The sequence below is a fragment of the Salminus brasiliensis genome, chromosome 1 (assembly GCF_030463535.1).
Source record: "Salminus brasiliensis chromosome 1, fSalBra1.hap2, whole genome shotgun sequence".
NCBI classification, from domain to species: Eukaryota; Metazoa; Chordata; class Actinopteri; order Characiformes; family Bryconidae; genus Salminus; species Salminus brasiliensis.
In genome coordinates, this window is record NC_132878.1 from 70,090,727 (window position 1) to 70,112,835 (window position 22,109).

At 39.3% G+C, this 22,109-nt stretch overlaps 1 protein-coding gene across 1 annotated transcript in view; it reads right to left on the reverse strand.

Moving 5' to 3' along the window:
* The window catches only part of ches1 (checkpoint suppressor 1), a 39,880-nt gene extending 25,960 nt beyond the window's left edge, over window positions 1–13,920 (reverse strand). Inside the window, exon 1 of the mRNA XM_072688328.1 lies at window positions 13,793–13,920. The gene's annotated coding sequence lies outside the window, so the exon portion shown is untranslated. The remainder of the gene's footprint in view (window positions 1–13,792) is intronic.
* Window positions 13,921–22,109: the final 8,189 nt, after the last annotated feature.

The following is a 22,109-nucleotide window of genomic DNA, read 5'->3' on the forward strand; positions in this document are numbered from 1 at the left end:
TGTTGTGGGGTTGTTTTGCTGCAGGAAGAACTGGTGTACTTCACAAAATAGATGGCATCATGAGGAAAGAACATTATGAGGAAATACTGAAGCAACATCTCAAGACATCAGCCAGGAAGTTAAAGCTATAGCAAATCGGTCTTCCAAATGGACAATGACCCAAAGCATACTGCCAAACTGGTTACCACGTGGCTTAAGGAGAACAAAGTCAGTGTTTTGGAGTGGCCATCATAAAGCCCTGATCTCAATCCTATTGAAAATGTATAGGCAAAACTAAAAAAGGCATGTGTGAGCAAGACGGCCTACGGACACGGTAATTACACCAGTAATGGAATGGGCCAAAGTTCCTGCCAAATGTTGTGAGAAGCTTGTGGAAGGATATCTAAAACGTTTGACCCAAGCCATAGAGTTTAAGGGCAATAGTACAAAATACTAATGAAATACATTTAAACTTTTGACTTTGAAGAAAGTAATAAAAGTTGTCTTAAAAAATCCCTCTCTCATTATTCTGGCATTTAGCAAATAGAAATAAGTTTGATAATCCTAATTGACTTAAAATGGGAAAGGTTTATTCTAATTTAATCAGACAGTGGGAAATAAAATGCATATGTGTCTTTTTATATAGTGTATGTACACTTCTGGTTTCAACTGTATATAGTGCCATTCAATGCAGTCTGCAGAAGGCACTGAAAATATTACTTTAAAAGCTTATAATGTCTTATAAGATCACTATTTTATAGGTTCAACATTGCATCGTTTATTTTCTTTCTGAAGTTTCTCTAGCATTTCACACCAAACAACTCTAATTTGACTTTGTTTACACCTTAACCATTTGATTATGCCAACTTTTTATATATAATATGGGTGAAATGGGTGGAAACACTCATCAAATCAAACATGCAAATGATTAGCCCTCAGTTGATTGTGATTAACCCTCAGTTGTTACAGTTGTTACCATGTATCGGACACATATCTGATGGAGAAGCGCCTACAAAATTCAATCAGACCCAAATGGAAAAGATCATGTGTTCACACTTGATGACATGTGGTCCACCTGAGCCCTGAAACGTGAACACAGTCTTTGTGTGTTGTGTTGATTTAGCTGCTTCTCTTTTCACCTACGCGCTGTCTAAGGGTCGTCCACACTGAAGCTGACACTCGCTGCTGAAAACAATGTTTGACAGGAGCTGTCAGAGGAGGTGCAGTAAAAGATGATGGAGTGGTGATCAGACAGAGGGCGAAGAGAACAAAGCCTGAATCCACAGATACTGAGGAGAGGCGTGTAGAGCTCAGTACTGCAAACACATACACAACAAGAGTCTGCTCACTTTTGACTTTTTCGCTGATCCTTTCAATTTATTTTAAATTCTCTGCATAATTGAGTGTTTAAGGAATGTGAAATTGTGCTTCAGTGTAGAGAACCTAACAAACTCTGATTTCTTTTCACTGGTAGTGATAGGAAGCAGGTGTTGTCATGGCAACACCATAAATACAGCAATTATTTTCGGTGAAGCCACATGTTTCTTCTGAGTTTTGTCTGGAATGCTGATGATGGTAAAGTAATGGCACACCTCAAAAAATACATCTTACTATTATACTTCTTTAAGGAGCTCCACCATGAGTGGATTTTTAAAATATGACCCAAAATCTTCGTAAACTCTGGTAAACTCAGTGGCTTATTATCAGCCAGCATATTCATAACCATTTAGTGTAATACATTTCTGTGAGAGAGTTTTTAGAGCTTCAGACATTTGATTCCATTTACCACCACTGTGAAGAATTCTAACTCTGTCAGTTTCTCTTGATCTGATTGATCTTCACCCCTGAAGCTCATGTTCATCAGAGTATCTCCTTTGGTCTGAAGATCAGGTTTGGCCTAAATAATGATCTAACTTTTTCTAAGCTACTGTTAAAAGCACAGACTGATGTTTTTGGTCCAATAGTGATTTAAACACCTACAAGGTTTGTTTCCTGATAGGTGCTTACATTACTACAAGGGGAGAAAATAGAGATGCTTTTTTGCCCTGATCCGATCCACGTAACCTAATTTAGCCGATACCGATCAGAACCACTATTTGTGTTTATATAAATAATACAGCCTCACAACTTAGGTAAGAAGTGCTGTTAACTAACACTAGTAAAATCACCATATTTTATATAGACATTCTAAACTTCATAGCGTTTAATATATTAGAATCCAGTCTGACTGATCTGACCATTCAGCTTTTAGTTCCTTTAAAATAGTGCAGTCAGATCACTTTGGTACACACGTTGACAGCTGACAGCTGCTGATGATCAATTACTCATGTGAAATGTGTGCATTAAACAGCACAGACAGCAGAAAATACACTAACATATTTAACTGACTAACATATTAACTAACACAGCTTTTCAACTGCTGTTCTTTGTACTGTTTGTTCTTGCGTCTGGCTCTGGGCTAAGCTAAACTGAAGTAGGCTGAAGTCCCTAAACATGGTCCATTTGTGAGCTCATTTTGATTAACAAAACTGATATGTGCGGTGGCTTTCCCAGTTAGCAGCCAAAACAAGGTTTCTAATTCTAACTCTCCATTCCACTTTAACTACTGCAGCAGTAATTGTGTAAATTTCAACAGTAGAAAGGAGCTGCTGCAGCATTTAAGGTGGAACGGAAAGTTTGAGCAAGAGCACAACTTCTGCCTTGTTTTGGCGGCTAACTGGTCGTCCGCATACTTATGAGTTAAAGTAAAGCTTTTTATTGTTTTGTTCAACAAAATAAGGTCACAAATATCTAGGGTAGTTTTTCGAGTTTCTCACTACAGCAGGCGGCACCTGAAATCATGTCTATTAAGGGCACTTAGAGGACACCAGAGGGTACACTGGTACAACAACGTCAAGGATAGGAAGCATAACAAGCTTTAAAAGCAGATACATGTTCCATTAAAAACTGCCCGGATCTGCCTGATCCCGAGTCACTGGATCGGATCAGGACATTCCTAGGAGGAAATATGTCTATTGTGCTCCACTGTCTGCTTCTACTGGACATTCTGTTCTCTGTAATCTGACCCTGCTCCCTCATCCTTGTCCTGCTACTTTGGGCAGACACCCCAACAGTGCAGCAGAGCCACAGAATATTCTGTGAACATTCGCTGAATGAAGGACTCTTTCCTTTCACACTCAGGGATTCCCTCTTGTGTGACAGCTGACCTGCTCTTTAGTCCGCCTAACACACCTGTATAGGTCAGTAAAAGAGGCCTAACAGAAGGGTGCAAAAGAAGCCAGCACTGCAGCACTCATGTGAATCTCTGCTTCCCCTGAGTGATTTCATAGCATGAGCCTGCGGAGTCAGCAAAGTCTGCTTGCAGCAGCCCTCTCGCTCTGCTCCAGGCTTCACTCTCATTAAAGGGCCCATATCAAAGGAAATCATTCTCGCTTTTATAGAATAACATAGTTCTGCAAACATTACCAGAGCATTCAAATGTGCCCTTCACTCGTAATATCAAACTGAAGATCACTCATTGCGCAGTTGTAAAGTCAGAACCTTGACCACATCCCTATATGACGATATCGATAAACAACTGAAGTTTATACCTTGTGTGGTTGTGATGTCACAACCATTACCCGAGAAATATGACTAAAGATCATTAATCACATGGGTGTGAGGTCACAACCCCAGACACAATCATCAGATCACATTTATGCAAGACTAAATGTATTCATCACATCACAATACATGAACCTGATTGCTATATGACTGAAGCTTACTTTCACTTACAGTGGGGAGAACAAGTATTTGATACACTGCTGATTTTTCAGGTTTTCCCACTTGCAAAGCATGTAGAAGACTGTTTTATCATAGGTACTCTTCAACTGTGAGTGATGGAATCTAAAACAAAAATCCAGAAAAATACATTGTATGATTTTTAAATAATTAATTTCCATTTTATTGTGGGAAATAAGTATTTGATCATCTATCAACCAGTAAGAATTTTGGCTCTCACAGACATGTTACTTCTTCTTTAAGAAGCCCTCCTGTTCTCCACTCATTACCTGTATTAACTGCACCTGTTTGAACTCGTTACCTGTATAAAAGACACCTGTCCACACACTCAAACAGTCAGACTCCAGCATCTCCACAATGCCCAAGACCAGAGAGCTTTGTAAGGACATCAGGGATAAAATTGTAGACCTGCACAAGGCTGGGATGGGCTACAGGACAATAGGCAAGCAGCTTGGTGAGAAGGCAACAACTGTTGGTGCAATTATTAGAAAATGGAAGAAATGCAAAATAACGGATAATCTCCCTCGGTCTGGGGCGCCATGCAAGATCTCACCTCGTGGAGCATCAATGATCTTGAGGAAGGTGAGGAATGAGCCCAGAATTACACGGCAGGACCTGGTCAATGACCTGAATAGAGCTGGGACCACAGTCTCAAAGAAAACAATCAGTAACACTCTACGCCGTCAAGGATTAAAATCCTGCAGTGCACGCAAGGTGCCCTTCCTCAAGCCAACGCATGTCAAAGCCCGTCTGAAGTTTGCAAATGACCATCTGAATGATCCAGAGGAGGAATGGGAGAAGGTCATGTGGTCTGATGGGACAAAAATAGAACTTTTTGGTTTAAACTCCACTCGTCATGTTTGGAGGAAGAAGAATGATGAGTACAACCCCAAGAACACCATCCCAACCGTGAAGCATGGCGGTGGAAACATCATTCTTTGGGGATGCTTTTCTGCAAAGGGGACAGGACGACTGCACCGTATTGTGGGAAGGATGGATGGGGCCATGTATCGTGAGATTTTGGCCAACAACCTCCTTCCCTCAGTAAGAGCACTGAAGATGGGTCGTGGCTGGGTCTTCCAGCATGATAACGACCCAAAACACACAGCCAGGGCAACTAAAGAGTGGCTCCGTAGGAAACATCTTAAGGTCCTGGAGTGGCCTAGCCAGTCTCCAGACCTGAATCCAATAGAAAATCTTTGGAGGGAGCTTAAAGTCCGTGTGGCCCAGCGACAGCCACGAAACCTGAAGGCTCTGGAGGAGATCTGTATGGAGGAGTGGGCCAAAATCCCTGCTGCAGTGTGTGCAAACCTTGTCAAGAACTACAGGAAACGTCTCATCTCTGTAATTGCAAACAAAGGTTTCTGTACCAAATATGAAGTTTCTTTTTCTGGTGTATCAAATACTTATTTCCCACAATAAAATGGAAATTAATTATTTAAAAATCATACAATGTATTTTTCTGGATTTTTGTTTTAGATTCCATCACTCACAGTTGAAGAGTACCTATGATAAAAATTACAGTCTTCTACATGCTTTGCAAGTGGGAAAACCTGAAAAATCAGCAGTGTATCAAATACTTGTTCTCCCCACTGTAGGTCTCCGGGATGTCATGTGTTGAACACAATACAGGGCAGCCAATCAGAATAAAGCATTCATAAAAGCATAATTTACATATATCAGCCTTAAATTCACAGAAACAAAACATCGTAAGAAATAGAGTTGATGATCATGGAAAAATGTATAAGCGTCATTCAGAAGTAAAAAAAAAACAACACCACACAATTACAATGTAGGCATGCTCTCTGTTTTGAGAAGCAAAGGAAAGCGAAGGCCTGTGGGAGGACATCTCCTTGTCTGAATAATGTTTGTCTGATTGGCCTCTGCAGTTATAAGCAGTGGTCTTCCCTCAAAATACATAGTCAACAAGGATACATATATGTAGGGGTATGCTCGGTTTAGAAGAATGTTTAGCAGAATCCATTTTGCAGACTGGCTCGGATGGGCAGCAATACAGAGGGAAATCAAAATACTGCATACTGCAAACTGTTGCAGATGTTCACTTCCAACTTTATTAAGTTTCTATACTATTTAAATATAATTTACTGAAGTCAATTTAGGTGCTTAGATGATTTAAAGTGCACCCACTGCTGACAAAGTGGCAGAACTAATCCTCTATCATTAGTACCTGACCTGAAATTCTCCTCACAGCAGTTCAAAAATCTAGTATAAAGCCTTCTCAGAAGATACACATATATAAATGCTGCTTGTTGCTTTTTGACTATAATTGTTTTATTTTATTATTGTCTTAATATTTTTGTTTGTTTGCTTTTTTCCTTTTAAGTATTATATTATTGTTTTTGGCACCTTGCAAATGACAATCCTCCTGAAATTATTTATTTGTTTGTCAAATCAATGAAACTCTTCAATCAATGGTACACATTCTCCTATAAACTCATTCAGGACCATGTGATCTTTTCCACTGTGATCTGATAAACTTTCCTCCTAGATCAGATGCATATCTTATACGTTGTCATGCCAAACCGTAATGAGAGCTGTCAAATCTGAATGCCTATAAAAAAGTGAACTAGAGAAATCAGATCAAGTCTGGAGAAAAAAAATCTGAATTCAGCAATAAGGCAATAATGTAAACATGGCTGTTTTTCCACGCTCTAACTCGGCCCTGTCTCCCGAGCCCTTACAGACCAAACTCAGCATCGTGCTTGCTGCACTGACATCATACACTAAGGTATTTTTTCCCCTCATGGTGCCAAAGAACAGACCCACGCACGGACCAAGACGGAGCAGAGAGCGTCCAGACAGAGCGTGGGCCTTGCAGACGCCAAAAGACAGAGCCACTGCACTGAGTAAATATAGGCATGTCTGCAAGAAACAGCTTTATATATAAAATGGGTACATATTTGGTAAATGACTGCAACTGAATCTGTTGGCGTAACTGGTTCTGTGTTTAAGACATCATTGGAGAGAACTGAAACCAAAGCAAAAGCCAACTGCTGTGCAAACTGCAGTTTCATGCTGGTGTTTATTTCAGCGTTTACTTCGGCACACCACTGTTTGTTTTTCCTCAAGAATTTTTTTTTATACACACACACAAACACACATATATATATATATATATATATATATATGTGTGTGTGTGTTTATTATTTTGTAAATATATATATATATGTATTAAGATAAAAGTATTAAAAAAGATAAGTCTAAAAAAAGTATAAACTCTTATACAGGGTTCTTAATAGAACTTTTTTAACAGGGTGCTGCCTCCACACAGTGAGGTTGGTTTGACACACTGCTACTAAATATGTAAACTAAGACCCTAAAAGTAAACAATGCTAGACCACCCATGTACATTCACAACAGCTAATGTTTTGGAAACAGGTTGATCAGGAAGATTCTGTAGATGTGATGGAAATAAAGTCTGGTTGAGTTTGATGGGCTGATATTTGTTGTTCTACTTTGTGGTGTAGAATAACTGCCAGTGTTCGACACAGCAGCCTCTTCTCACTGACCACATTTATTTAAACACAATTATTTTTCATGTGTTTAGGTTTTTACGCTTGTCTGCTTCAAACAGTATAGAGCTATCCTGAATTAACTGTGTTTGTGTGGATTTACCAGACTTTTTGGTGAAGGTTACAGCTCACCCCTCAATCTGTTACTGTTTAACCTCAGTGTGACCTACACTGTTCTGCCATTTCATAACAATCTGCTATTTCTTGATTACATTAACATTCATTATTATTCAACAAATGCTGAAAAGAATGCTTCATGTTTCATTTAGCTAACCTTCTACTCATTTAACTATTCACAGCAACAGGCATTTTGACCAGGGGTGCCCAAAAGTTTGCTTGCCACTGCATGTATTTAGGATAAACAACAGTTTTTCAGGTTAAACTAATGAACCTTTTTCTTCAGGTGTCCAGAAATGCAGGAGCAGGCCCCTACTGTACACAAAAGGAAACTGCATTAGGAGAACTATCTTAAGAGCAGGAGGAAGAAACTACAAAGGATATAAGTAAGAGACGCTTACAATGAAGATTAAACAGTAGTTCTGAGTTTCTACATAGAAGAGATCCAATAGATATACCAGTGACATAAATGAAGACTCAAGTTCAAGAGTTACGTCTCATTATAACTTGTAAATATTGGAACAGGAACATTTCATTTTACCAACAATAAGAGATACCAACAATCTGCAGTTGTCAAGCTGTTCCACCTCTTCCCTGTATGCTGACTCTTCGTTGTTGTAGTATCATCAGCAAACTTGATGATGTGATTTGAGCTGTGCATTGCAGTTCAGTAATGGGTCAGCAATGTGAATAGCAGGGGACTGAGTAAACAGCCTTAGGGAACTTCTGTTTTCAGTATGGTGGTGTTCCTGGTGGTGGTCCCCAATCCTGCCAGGCCGAGGTCTCCCAGTCAAGATGCCCAGAATCAATTTGCAGAGGGAGGACATCAAGTCCAGTAAGCTTAGTTTTAAGCTATTTAAAACTATAGCTTTAATTTTAAGCTATATTCTTTTCTATAAATTACTAAGGAAACATTGCTTTGAATGCTGAACTACAGTATATGAACAGCATTCTCACATAGCTCTTTTTTCTGTACAAGAGGGTCAGTGAGAGGTCAACCGCAGAAGATATGCCATCCTTTGTGGATCCAGGGTGGACGAAAGGCTGCTCTTTATTGCTGATGTAGACTGTCACAGACACTGTATATTTTTCCCCAGATCAGTTGAGTCGTTTAGTGTAGCAGCCTTCTTGAATTGTCCAATTCGTGCATCAAAACAGTCTCAGAGTGCTGAGCCTTGTATGTGTCACAGATGCTTGTCAAGATGTAAACAAGATCCAGTGTGTTTGATCCACAAGTCACAAAGTCAAGGACCTGGTCAAATTTAGAAAGCACAAACTTGCATGATTAAAGTCACCATATACCATGGGAAATATGTTGGGTGCACAAAGTCATTCTGGAAGACTGTAGTACACAGAAAGTATAGGGGATACTCTATAATGCTTTGTAATGGCCATATGACCCTCACAGTAATTATGACATACTGTAATACACTACAGGAAGTGTAAGGAGCGCTCTATAATGCGCTATAATGGTCATACGATCCACAATCATTCTCACAGACTGTAGTGCAGTACAGGAAACACAGGAGGTGCTCTATAACACTTCTATAGTGTTCTATAATGTTCATACGATCCACACAGTCATTCTGACAGACTACTCACTGCAATATGTGACAAGAACTGTAGGGCCACTCTAAAACGTTTGTATGATCCACACTGTCATTCTGACTGACTAAGCAGAAATCGCCTCTAGCACAAATAGAACTTGCATAATGACGGCAGCAGAAAGAGAATAACAGAGGACGGCTCTGGAATTAAATCAGTTGTTTAGTTTAACAATAGTATGTTTTCTGAGTAGAGTTCAGCTGTGTATTCCATGTTGAGAAGCCTGAGCGTTCAGGAAAGACACACTGAGTGAGCTTTCAGACTTCAACACATTAAATTGATGATGTAGTTTGACAGGAGAGACAAGGAATATGGGTGGCTCTTGATCTGCTTAGATAAGTGCTCCTCAGCCACCACTAGAGACTTTACTCTGGCAGGTTACTTTTGTATGTTTTCTGAGGTTTGTAGCACTTGGGATGGTCTGAAAGGACCAAAGGGGGGGGGGGATATCAACCTGATGCTGGAGCGATAGAACTCAAGCTGACTTACATTATGCTCCATATATTGCAGGTCTGTTTAAAGATAACAGTGTCAGAAACTAAATAAGATTACTGAATGACATACAATTACTGAATGACTCACTCACACAGTTTGAGGAGAGTGTGTAAAAATGTTGGCATGCAGTGAGCAGCATGCTAGTGTCTCTCAGCTTAGCCTTCATTAGATGTTAGCTACATTAGCGTCATAGCATAGGTGCAAAAGTAATTGTGCTTTGAAAAATATTGTGATCCCATGAGTACTGTAAAGTATTTTTACTCATTCACCTTTTCAAGAGAAAAAAAAAGTAACTCCTTACTCCATATATCTTATGGACACCATCAAAATACTCACTATACACCTCTTTGTGTTGCCAATCACTGATCAACCTCTCTGTCTTGTTAAACATGGTCACCAGCAAAAACCAACATTTCTATTTGAATGCTGATATGTAGCTCACTGCACCAGCATCACACCAGCAAAAAACAGCTTAGATCAGCATGAAATTCATGCTGGTCAATGATGTTTTTTTTTCAGCAGAGTGGAGTTCAGAGAGCTGATTTGTTTTAGATTGTGATACAGTACCAATATATGCACTACATGGACAAAGGCATCGGTACGTCTGCTAATTCCTTGTTTCTTCCAAATTCAAAGCGATTAAAAAAATGTTTATCCTGCTTTTGTTAAAGTAACTCTACTGACCAGAGAAGACTTTCGAAATGCATTCATTAGATGGCGTGTCTACAAGCATTTTGGACTATAGTTTTGGATTATAGATTGTGAGACACTGCCCTTAGTTTCCCTATAGTACAGTTTCTGCTCTTTTAATTGAGTTAGATTGTGAGACAGTACCCATACTTTCACTATAGTACACTTTCTGCTCTTTTAATTGAGTAAGATTGTAATACAGAACCCATACTTTCACTATAGTACAGTTTCTGCTCTTTTAATTGAGTTAGAGTGTGAGACAGTACCCATACTTTCACTATAGTACAGTTTCTGCTCTTTTAATTGAGTTAGAGTGTGAGACAGTACCCATACTTTCACTATAGTACAGTTTCTGCTCTTTTAATTGAGTTAGAGTGTGAGACAGTACTCATACTTTCACTATAGTACAGTTTCTGCTCTTTTGATTGAGTTAGAGTGTGAGGCAGTACCCATACTTTCACTATAGTACAGTTTCTGCTCTTTTAATTGAGTTAGAGTGTGAGACAGTACTCATACTTTCACTATAGTACAGTTTCTGCTCTTTTGATTGAGTTAGAGTGTGAGACAGTACCCATACTTTCACTATAGTACAGTTTCTGCTCTTTTAATTGAGTTAGAGTGTGAGACAGTACTCATACTTTCACTATAGTACAGTTTCTGCTCTTTTAATTGAGTTAGAGTGTGAGACAGTACTCATACCTTCACTATAGTACAGTTTCTGCTGTTTTAATCAAGTTAGAATTTAATATAGTCCCTATACGTTTACTATAGTACCATTTCTGCTCTTTTAATTGAGTTAGATTGTGAGACAGTGCCCATACTTTCACTATAGTACAGTTTCTGATCTTTTTAATTGAGTTAGATTTTGATACAGTGTCCATACTTTCTCTATAGTACAGTTTCTGCTCTATTAATTGAGTTAGATTGTAATACAGTACCCATACTTTCACTAGAGTACAGTTTCTGCTTTTTTAAATTGAGTTAGATTGTGATACAGTACCCATACTTTTACTATAGTACAGTTTCTGTTCTTTTAATCGAGATAGATTGTGATATAGTACCCATACTTAAGTACTTATGTATTTTCTTCTAATGTAAACAAACAAGACATAAGCACCAAAGATGTCTTAATGCAAAACAATCAAACAACCACAATACCCCTCTAAAGTGAATTTTGGGGGAATTCCATAAGGCTGCTGTTTAGTTAATCACTGCCGTCATGTTTAAGAACTCTTTCAGTCCTTCACCAGCTCCAAATATGACTTCACTTTAACAGCAAGAGAAAAACACACTGTGCTTACATCATCTCCCTCAATGAAAATTACATAATGGCCCTGAACCAATGATGACATCGCAGCCCTACACATCTGAGAGACAAAGGCTTCACATCCTGACTCACATCCATGGACAAATATACCTCAGTCACATCACCTCAGGCTTTACATACAGCTATAGAAACATGCACAACAACAATAATAATAAATAAGAGGAGGTCAAAAATAGATTTTTAGAAGAAGTTTTTTCATTTCAATTCCTTATTTTGCAACACGACACCCATCACGTATCCCTTCAACATAAAATGATTTTGAACAGTTTTAGACCCAAAATCATTTAAAGACTAGCAGTGTATTGGGGCAGTGGTGGCTCAGCGGTTAGAGCACCGGGCTGTCGATAACAGGGTTGTGGGTTCGATTCCCGGGCTCGGCAAGCTGCCACTGTTGGACCCTTGAGCAAGGCCCTTTACCCTCTCTGCTCCCCGGGCGCTGGAGTTGGCTGCCCACCGCTCTGGGTGTGTGTGTACTCACTGCCCCTAACACGTGTGTGTGTGTGTGTGTGTGTGTGAGTGTGTGTTCGCTACCAGATGGGTTAAATGCGGAGGACACATTTCGCTGTACACCATACAGTGACAAATACCTGCACCTTTACCTTTACCTTTAATAACCATGTCATTAACCATTTGTAATCATTTCTGTGATTCTGCTTTTAAACATTAAACTCTTCAGACACCTTGTTTTATTCACCACCTCTGTGAACGTTTCTTACGTTTTTTTACAACGGAGCATTTCACAACAATTACAGTCTATGTTTACATCATAACCATTTCATTATACAGATTTAGATTTTGGAGAAATGTCACAATCACCTTTAACAACACACTCCAGAAACTGCTCCTTACACAACCACACACATACACACACCAGCGCTCAAGCAATGCACCTCTCCACACACTGCTGTTCAGCTCTTCAAATAAGTTCAAGGACACAGAGAGAGGCAGGGAAACTGACACACACATTTATGCACACACACACACACACACACACACCAGTGACCATGCTCATAACTGGCTTGCATGTGTGCTGTCTTGTACACAAACATGCTCTACATATAACTCCAGCTCAGGCAAAATACGCTCCTATCAATGTACATTCATGCACATATTGAGCTTTCAGACACACACAAGCCATTGCATGATTGCACACATGCACACACACGCCAGTTAGACAGACGCTGGCGGGCATAACACACTCCACTCTGCCGTTGCTGTGCTTTGGCTCAACTGCCTCTGAGAAGTAGTTACATTCATATGTAATGTAATTATATGTACATATATACATACACACACACGCCAATCATATCACACAAAAAGCCATAACATTAGTACCACTGACAGGTGGAGTGACAAACAGTGGCATCTGTCAACGGGTGGAATATGATATGCAGCAAGTAAAGTCAGATTCTGATGCTTGTGAGGTTTTTCTGGTATGCAGTGGTCAGTACCTATCAAAGCAGTGAACCGGCGACAGGGTCATGGGCACCTGGAGGTCCCCCTCACAACTTAAAGGACTTTAAAGGATCTGCTGCTAACGTCTTGGTGCCAGATACCACAGGACACCTTCTGAAGTCTTGTGGACTCCACGGCTCAAATTGTCAGAGCTGCTGTGAATGTGTATATATGTCTTATATGTGTAAGTACCTATATGTAATAACACACACACACACACACACACACACACACACACACACCTCAGGAATGCTTATCTGTCTCTGTCTGGCAGGATATCACCCAGACTGCTGGCTCTCTGCTTCAACAACGCAGCCCCAAATCCTCCACATTCAGCAAGAAACTTCCTTACAGACCCACAACACCACCACACACACATACACACACACACACACACATACAGTTCTCTGGACAAATGCACACATTTTAAAGTGTAAGATTCTGTATCTAATTCCAGTAAAACTCCCTTAGGACGAAACAGCCGCCGTGCTTTCACTTTTCTCCAGATAAACACCAGCAGCACCTTCCACCCAGCTCCAGACTGAGGGAAAACACCCTTTAACACACTCGGGCACGCGCACACACACACACACACACACACACACACGCACACACGCACACAGCACACTAGAGAGGAAAGTGTTCCTCTCGAGTTTTAGTGATAACACATGTCCACATTCCTTCACACAAACATTCAACTGCTACCAGCATACACACCACACACCGCTCTGCCTCCTCATCTTACACACCCTGACCGACACATACACACACACACACACACACACACACTCGAGATCAACATTAGACTCACCTTTTAATCCTGCTTCTTTCTAAACACACCCTTCCTTCCACATGCAGTTCTCCTCTTGATCCTCAGCTCAGTCCCCACAGATAAACCGCTCCATTTCCGCCACACACTCTCCACCACAGCAGCTGGGTTACCCGTCTCTCTCTCTCTCTCTCTCTCTCTCTCTCTCTCTCTCTCTCTCTCTCTCTCTCTCTCTCTCTCTCTCTCTCTCTCTCTCTCTCTCTCTCTCTCTCTCTATGTCTTTCCCTCTCTCTCTCCTGCTTGCCTCCTCTCAGCTGTCCAAGCCATAAAGTCCCCCCAGGTCCTAGTGCTCCTTATTTTCACTAGAAAAATAATGGAACAATCATTGTCTCCCTGTTTCACCAATCCAAGAGATACACTACATGTCCAAATGTTTGTGGACACCCCTTCAAATGAATGCGTTCTATACGGAGTATGAGGAACCACTGGCCCTACTGAGAGTCATATCTGTGAGACCAGTGACCCTATAGAGTGGTCTATAAAACCACTGACTCTGGATCATTTGATGTACAGAAGGTAAATGTACACAGAACAAGGCATACAGGGTTCTGAACACAGTTTCACCATTTAAGTCTACAAGCTCAGCCCAGGAGTGACAAATATGGGCATAACGCCATAACGCTGACTCGACTAACACTGACTCGACTGAGTCTAAAGAATCATTGACATATTGAGCTTGAGGAACCAGGGTTTGAGGAATCACTGTTCCTCATGAGTCTGAGGAACCACTGACTCTACTAAGTCTAAGGAATCATTGACCCTATTGAGTCTGAGAAAGCACTGATCCTACTGAGTCAAAGGAGCCACTGACCTATTGAGTTTGAGGAACGTCTGACCCTATTGAATGTAGTGAGTCTAAGTGTATCTTTTGTATTGAAAAAGCTCTTATTCCAAATGTTGTGACACCCGAGTGTGTAGCACCAACACAAATAGACTTTCAATAATGCTGTTATGCTTTCTAGTTACTAATACCTTCAGTGCACAAAGCTTTGGGTACAACTAAGGCACATGTGTCTGGTACTACACTGTAAAATCAAATTAGCATGCAATCGGATTGCCTTTAAAAAACAAAGCAGGTATGGGTATTGTATGTTGTACTAAGCAATGCTTTTTAGTAAACTTTACTTACACTTGAGTTTCATTGACTTGTATAGAGTACTTCTATACTTCCATACTACTGACTTAGCATATACTACTCAGAATTACTCTTTCAACTAAACTAAATAAACCAACTGTGTATTTCTTCCGGATAACACACTTTTTTAAGTTGGCCTGACTAATGTAACATTCCTGCAGCTTAGAATGTGTCAGTTGTATTTACTAGAACAGCAACCTAATTTATCTGGTAACACCATGCAAACCAATTGCTTTAAAAAGTATTTCACACATCCAATGGCATTTGTATTAAAGCCATCTGCCTTAATGCATGAGTGGTCACTGTAGCAACATAAAGCCACACGTAACAGCAGACAAAGTGGTAACTTGCTCTTACAGCCAATAGAACAGACCAGACAGCTATCTCAGAAAATAACGTATAAGTGAACACATAAAGATGTAGCCTGGGGGAATGACTACACATTGATGGTAAGTGGGGGGTGGGCAAATAAATGGTATGCAAATAAATGGTACCAGGAAACAATGGGAAAGGTGCAAGTTTTACTCAAAGTTTAACTGCCCAAACAGGAGGCACACCCTAAAAGTAAAGTTGACTTATTTATGTAAGTCATAACAGCTATTAGAATTTACAGTGTACTAAGCCAGAAGCAAAAGCTAACATAAAGCTAGCATAAGTGTGCATCACATCCTTCTGTACATCACAAAATGGGGAACGTGGGATCACCAAGAGTAAAGGAAAGAGAAAACATAGGGAATAATCACAAACAAGAAAGAAAGGTAAAAAGAAAGAAAGTAAAGGAGGCTGCCCTCTTTGACAGAAAACCTGCTGTTTTTCAGAGGTGGGTGAAAACGGGGTGTGGATCGATAGTAATCCTGAGCGTAGGAGCAGTTTATTTTGGTAAGTCTGAAACCCGGCAGGCGACTGGTTTCTCACATAGCTATAAATCAGAGCAAGGAGGGGAGCCTGTCAACAGTCTACAGCACAACACACACACACCACTGGTCTGCTGGAGTTAGAGCTCACACAAACCCAGAGCCTGAGCTCCACACCCTCCAGGGTGGCAGTGGAGAAAAACACCTTTCTCACAGACCTTCTTAAAACTCTACCTTAACACTGCACTGCTGGTTAACCTTCTGAGTTCTCACATGGTGTTTCCATTCCTGAATCCCTTAAAGACCTAATATTGCATTTGATATTAATGACTTCTTGCTTGTAGCTCACTGACGGAAGCAGAGAGACTGGGTGGTTTAATTTGGTTTTTTGTGGAAAGAAAAGCATCAGTTAAAATGGGAAAATGTCAGAGATACAGAAACCAACCTGTCAATGGAGAGTGTAAATCAACTTACTTGTCTTACTTGTCTAAGAAATCCCTGCAGTGACTTCACTTCCTGCAGATGAAGAGAGCAACTCCCCTTCTTCCATTCTCACTACTTTCAACGTGGGGCCAACAAAAAATGTCCTGACCAGCAGCTCACTGTGTGGTATAGACCATGTATTGGACTGTGACTACACCTAAGAAGATCTTTAACCACCCAAACAACATGCTGGGGAATGACCCTCCCACAGACTCGTCACCTTTCTGCCACCTGGAAAAAGGTAGCAGAACATCCGTTCCACCACCAGGGTCCACACCAGCTTCTTCCCTGAGGTGGTCAGATTACTGTACACACTGATGACCCCCAGCATCCATCACTGACTGACCACACAAGCCTTAACCATGACTGACAACTTGCACTTTAAATTCGTAATTCTTAAACGCAGCTATATATCACATAGACCGATCCCACATCTCATAACCATGGTTCTACACCTGTACTGTAAGTCTCATACTCAAATCAAATTGTCTGTACAGTTTACCACTGACAACTGCATTCCCTATACGTCCTTCCACACATGTGCTGCTCTAATACCAGTCCATATACTTGATCCACTACCTCTATTTACTGTATTGTTGGCATAGTTGTCCTTCTTGGTGGGTGTTCTGTGTTTATTGTATTTGCTATCCTATGTAGACATTGTCTTGTTGTTTATTGTCCTGTATATACACTGGCATGTCATGTATCTCTATGTGGGCTTGTTAAACTTGCTGCTGTTATGTGTTGCATCATGAGCCTAAAGAACAACATCTCATTCAAGTGTGCAGAAGTTATTTTGAAGAATGGCAATAAAACCACTAGACTTGTCCTAACTTGACTTGACACTGCAGTGACACTGACGTGTGTCAAAACAGCAGCGGTAAAACCCTTCAGCAATTCATACTGATGCCTGGTCCTTTTGCTATGGACTCTGAAAGTCCAGAAAGCCTTCTGGAATAGTAGTCCTCATATCTTGAATTTTAGCCAATTTTATTCAGTATAATTAGAATTACATTTAAACTTGATAAACTTAGGTTTCAAGTCTTATTTCCTTTTTTAAGCTGTAGGCAAGCTTATGTTTGGGCGTCATGAACAAAACCAAAGGCCTAAATGTGATTGATTAACCATCAACACGAGATTAACAAGGTTAATCAACCAATTATATTCTGATTACCAGTGTGTGTGAGCAGGTGTCAATCACCTACAGTTGTTAGAAAGGCACACAAACAGACACAGTTAAATTACACCTTAATGTCTGTTACAAGCTTCAAATAAAGCTTTGATATTTCTGTTTAATCTAGAATAGCCAAAACCTGATCAAGTGCATTGCTGTTACCTCCACACTAACAGAATACTGGAAGCTAAAAGAGAGGCTTGCAGTATTAGCAGTATTGTTTTGATGTTTGTGGGCAGAATGGAAGGTTGAGCTCTACAAGTCTAGGATTGCTATTGCATTTACATGGTAAATATAGTAAGGAAGGATCACACAATGTCTGATTTCTAGGCTAATGACTAGGGTTGCAATTCATTTATATTTTTTTATGTGCACGCAAAACTGAGAGGTTCCTAAAAAACTACTAAAAGGTCTATTAAAAGCCTTTTAGTTTTTATTGATACAATCAAGGTGATTTCTTAGAGAAGCATCCACTGTAAGATTCTAAATGGTTCCCCTATGGCATTGCTATGCTTCCCACTTAAACATATAGGTGCAAAGAAGGACTTTAAAGACATAGAATAAATAATTTACCTAAAACATCATAAAAGTTTCCAGGGAACCAAAAGTGGTTTCTCTGTGGCATCACACAAATAATAATTTAGGCAATTTTATAATTAAGAGTTCTTCATCAGACAAAGTATCATTTTTGGCACCCTTAAAAGGTATTTTCACACTTGCATATTTTATTTACATAAATGGTTCCCTGAAGAAACATCTCATGAAAGATCTTTTATGATATTTTATGAGATTGAGCAAAAATATTATTTATTCCCTAAACTCTCCTGCATCTCCTACAACACCCCCCCCCCCCACACACACACACACATCACACTGTTATTCTATCACATTATTATTCTTTGTCTGTATTGTGTTGTATTGTCTGTCTGCACTTGTACTGTGTTGCACTTGTGTTCTGTATGCACTGTGTTTATGTTGCACCATGGTCCTGGAGGAACGTTGTTTCGTTTCACTGTGTACTCTGTATGTAGTTGAAATGACAATAAAAACCCACTTGATTTGACTTGACTTGTCTTGACTACTCTTGTACATACATTGCCATTAATGAAAAGCACTGTAAGCTACTTGTGTACTAATAGCATTCCCTTGTGGAGAATCATCAGATTGCTGAATGTGAGTGAGTTACAAGTCAGGTCCATGAGGTGCTTCACATCTAAAAACTCATGGGTGTGCATACATTAAAATCAGAACGGAGAGCACAGTCTGGAGCCATGAGTCACACAGAGATTCTTTTGTATTCCTGGAGACCACAGGAGACCATGACCTAGTTAATAGAATCATTTAGAATGCTACATCAGTGTGCATTAAAAAAGCCCTCCAGCGCCTGCAGACATACAATAAACACAATCAATGAAGTAGGAAAGAGCTGACAGGCCTCACTGAGGAGAGCAGTGAAAAAGAAAAGCAGTGAGAGTGTGTGTGTGTGTGCATGTGTGTCAGGCAGTCCAAAACCAGAAGCTCGGCTAATGATAACTTCCATCTGGCAGGATGGGCCCGGCAGCAGCAGTAATAAACACCAATCTGGGCCCAAATGAGTAATCGCCACACTCGGTATCATCTGCTGTTTGTTTATTTATTTGTTTTTTCTCTATTTGTTATTTCATACTCAATCAAACAGCATGAACCCCTCTCAGTGTAACTGATATAGGACAGAGCCTTTTTATGATGCAATATTGTCCTCAAAATCAAATGATTTTGAGAAACTGCATAGTCAGAGAAAATGTACATAAAAACGTTGTTGGCATATAAAACCAAATAATCTACACGGAAATAATAGGATATAGTCATATTAAGTTCAAAATATTTTAAGTCTTTTAAGTTTTTTTCCCCAAGTTAAATAATTGAATTCAAGATTAATTCCTGAACCACATGAAATAAAACTTCTACTACTATTTAGCCTATTTACTATTTAATATTTGCAAACATTTAAACTAAAGGCCTGAATCCATTCAAACCCAAATAAACAGAGATATTTCCCAGTCAGACCAACAGGGGGAGAACATGGGAGTCACTCAAATACATTAACAGTTGACTGCCCGTTTCTGTTGTGTGGGAAAATTAACAGTGTGTATGAATTACATTTTGGTATGATGTTGACTACACAACTGAACATTTTAAAGTCATGTATTTATGAAATGTTTCTTTAGATTAGCTAAAATAGCTGATAGAAAAACCATGCCCTCTGTCCATTCTGACAGGAACTAGGCTATTACAGGTTAACGGTACAAACTGACCACTGTAAAGGGAGTTCATTAATACACACAGCTTTTACTCTACACCTAGACTAAACCTATTTTCTAGAAGATTGATGGATTGCTGTTACTGTACTCAGTGCTTTATCAATGTCCAGTGTCATTTCTAGGTGTATTCAATATAAGAATACTTTGTTTTAAAAAGGTTATGTTTTTCAAATTTCTGTTTTACAGATTGCAAAGTAAATACAGTTTTGCTTGATATGGGCTTTTGAAAGTTTCTTTAAAGATCAATCTACAAGACTAGAGGTTTTCTATCATAGAGAAGAACAATCTAACCTAGCAAAGAACCATTTGAAATGGTTGTATGAGTTGTCTAACTCATCTTTACTGTAGACTCTGTACATCTACTGTACTCTTACTCTTTAATGCTCTTTAATGTAGACTCATATAATGATCAACTTCACACTTCAGAAAGCAAGATTTGTCACAAAGAAAATTTTTTGCTGTTTTTTAGTTTTTTATCCTAAAAAGCACCAATGCCAGATATTATCAGTCCTGTATGATCATTGCAGGGTTGATGCCACTGCTTCTCAGGGGTTCAGACACGCTCAGTTTGATAAACATGTTGATGAAATTTTCAAGTTGACACAAACTTATTTTTGCTCGTGGAACAATTTGCAACTATTCCCACTGATCCGAGCGCAGAGTAGATAAGGGAACATACCAATGTTTTGTAACCTAATTTCCATCTGTCAAATCCAGAGTGTTTGAATTCTGAAATGGTTCTTTGAGTGGCAAAGACTTTTCCTATATGACAGATAACATCCTATAGATAGGCTGCTTAAGGGGTTAAGAAGTGTTTCACTACTGTTATGAGTCAAAGAACCTGTTATCAGTGTTATATAGAACCATTTTTAAACCCTCTGAATTCACCCATTTCACCGGTGACATTGAAAACAAGGTCTTGTGTATTGTTTAAAACTTTAGAACCACGTGCTGCAGATACTTACTGTTTGCAGTAAAGACCTGGAGTTTCTCAAAAATCAAGGAATGATTCCAAATCCACTCATAACTTTCATAGTTTAGCGGTAAACTATCATGCCGTATAATTTTTTTCAATGTACATAAAAAGTACTTATTTTCAAGCTCAAACTATCAGCATTAATGTACCTGCAGACCAGTCACACTCTTGGCAATGGAATGGCAATGGTATATAAAATAAATATATCAATAACAAAATATAATAATTTATTTTTTTCTTTACTTTTTTGTGCTTTCTAATTTTATGTAGTCACCTGAAAAACTTGACTTCTTCAATAGGCACATCGCCCTGCCCGTGTCAAAAACAGGGGTGTTTACATTTACATCTACACTCTTAAAAACACTTACAAGAGTCCATTACTAAATACATATACTTATTAATACATACAGTATATCTAGGATATACATATAGGAAATACATCCTCTATATCCTTTAAATGCTTAAAGTGTTATGGTTACATTCTTCTGCAAAACCTTTTGCAGATGGTTCTTTAAAGTACATTTTTAAAACATGGTTCCATTCTATTCAAAAAGACTCTTTGTCAGTACAGCCCTATTTTGTTTAGTGACCACTGAAAAAAACATACATTTAGAAAGCAAACTTACACAAAGTAATTGTGTTGAAATAACTTATTTTACTGATGTGGAACCAATAACATTAATAAATATATTAGAAAAATAGTATGGTACCTGGTAATTAATTAACTGGCTTCTAAGTACTAAGCAGAGTATATTAACACAGTATTGTTTAATAAACAATAAGGAACAAGGCACAGGTGGAACCACGGGCAAGGCGGAGCTTGTAGGCTGGAACTTGATTGGGTTATATAGGTTAGGGGTGGACAGAGGGAGGTGGATCTTCCATTTACAAATACTCCATCGTCATTGGACAATACAGTAATATTCAGCGTGCCCTGCCAAGCTATATACAGAATGCATTCTATAGTTACAGACACAAGGCTACTTAAAAGAACTGCAAACAAAGTAAGTGTACAAGACTTGTGCACCAGGTAAACTATGACAATCTGTGGTGATTCTGTTTTAACAGGCTCTGTCTGATCACCATGGATACCACCAAATATTGACCAACAATACATTACAGCAAAGTGCTTACCTCGCCACTTGAAAATGTCTGATTATTCATGGATGTCATTTCTGCAGTGACATTGCAGGGTCTGTGTGACAGAATTTTTAGATCCTAATATCTACTGTAGAATTTTGGGTGACACCTTGAGCAAGACGCCAAACACTACATTTGTCTATGTGTGTAACACGATTCAAACATCACTCTGGATAAAAGCATCAGCCAAAATGGAACACTGAATTAAATAATGAATAAATACATTTGTAGTGAGTG